General features: G+C 50.2%; 1 pseudogene across 1 annotated transcript in view; it reads right to left on the minus strand.

The window, feature by feature from the left end:
* The window catches only part of LOC149975360 (ras GTPase-activating protein 3-like), a 131228-nt pseudogene extending 130268 nt beyond the window's left edge, over positions 1–960 (minus strand). The window contains exon 1 of the transcript XR_016488226.1: positions 662–960. The product of XR_016488226.1 is annotated as a ras GTPase-activating protein 3-like (transcript). The remainder of the gene's footprint in view (positions 1–661) is intronic.
* Between the last annotated feature and the right edge of the window lie 877 nt (positions 961–1837).

Raw genomic sequence — 1837 nt, forward strand, 5'->3', positions numbered from 1 at the left:
CGCAATAGCGCCTCACACACAGTAAGACATATGTGACCCTGAAAATCCACACCGGGACTGGGTCTCTCGTTAGACTAACGGTCCGGTTGTTTTATTCGAAGCTCTGCGCGGGGGAGAAAGTGGGCAAACCGTGATCGAGCCACATCCATGGACGTGCAGCTGTTTACTGGTTGGTGGGGGGGGGGGGGGGGGGGGGGGGGGGGGGGTTTGCGCTCAGACCCTCATGTCTCGAGTTTTTGTCGCCACAAACAACAAGAAGTTCATAACACCGATCCACTTTTACAATAACAATCCAACCACACTGTAAATGACATACATGTATGAAGCACCACATAGATATTTCGTTCACGGACCCCTCAGAATAGGCCTGACTACACATACTCTATAACGACGGACGGAATAGACTACGATCACTTGTCTATTTCACAAAATACATGCAATGTTTCGGGAGCGTGTGATTTGAATTACAACATGTCACAGAGACAGAGAGAGAGAGAGAGAGAGAGAGAGGGGGAGAGAGAGAGACAGAGAGAGGGAGAAGGAGGGCGGTCTCCCTCTCTCAAAGCCCCAATGCCTTTTAGCCCGTTAAAGTAAAGGCACGGGGACCAGAGGGGGTGGGGGAACAATATCCTAGCTGCCTCCGTCTCTCTGCTTTTCTTACCTATTTTTATTTTGACGCTTTGGAAAACCCGTAGCCCTTCCTCTTCGACAGCCATGCTCGCGGCTCCGCTCTTTACCTCGCGCCTTGTGGATAGAGTCTTTGCTCCACGGTGATCGGGATGTGTGTGTGTCGGGTTTCTCCGGCAGTAGAAGGAGGCAGGTCTAGTCCAGCTCAAAGGGCCGTGTGCTGTCTGTATGGGTATATATGGTTATGCTTCCCGGACAGCGGACAGCTGCATTCCCTTTACCCAACCGCTGCTAGAAGACACTGCAGCTCAAACCAGAGCAGCGCGTTAGAGTGGGCGGGGCTCCGCCTTCTCTTTCAGCTGATTGACTGCCAGCGGGCTGACGTCATACAAGGGGACGGGCTAGATTAGTCGACGAAAGCGGGTTGCTCCAAAGGGGCACAAGGCGGACTGTCACCGAATTGGTCCGAACCGGCTTGGAGTCTATCCTGACTGGTTTACACCGATAAACATCGATGTGTGCGGTGAGAAAAACATTGCAAAGATCCCAACAAACATCAAAACGGTTTTGCTTTGTGCGCTGAGACTCGAATTGGAGACATGGACAAATCCGATTAGGTCATAATGAACCCAAAGGCGTAGGTTTGACTAGATGATTAACTAATCCGTGTATAAACCCATTAGCTGCTTCGTCCATGTTTAAACCAGACAAGACAGACTACAAGCCGGTTTGGACCAATTCGGTTCCGGTGTGCCTTGTGCCCCATTGAAACGCTCACCCTTGAATTAAATGAGGGTCGTTGACATAAGCCTAGTAGGGTGGGGATTAATGATATTATTGTGATGGGTGGTGATAGCATGACTGAACAGGCTTTAAGGAAGCCACATCACAGGCGAGGACGAGGAGGAAGAGGACGAACACCGCTCAGATCTGTCTAACAGAAGAAGGACCTTAAATTAACCCCAGTCCAGAACATACTGTAGCAAACGGAAGGAGCGGGGTAGCGAACCCCGGGGTTCCAGCGTGAAAAGCAATCACTCTACGCATCGGGCCAATAGCTGGGAACTGTAGCGTGGCCTCATGCAGAGAGGATCTCTACAATATCAAATCAAAATCACATGTATTTATATAGCCCTTCGTACATCAGCTGATATCTCAAAGTGCTGTAACAGAAACCCAGCCTAAAACCCCAAACAGCAAGCAATGCAGA

Source organism: Oncorhynchus mykiss, chromosome 18 (genome assembly GCF_057628025.1).
Source record: "Oncorhynchus mykiss isolate SJ-2025 chromosome 18, ASM5762802v1, whole genome shotgun sequence".
In the NCBI taxonomy this organism is placed as follows: domain Eukaryota; kingdom Metazoa; phylum Chordata; class Actinopteri; order Salmoniformes; family Salmonidae; genus Oncorhynchus; species Oncorhynchus mykiss.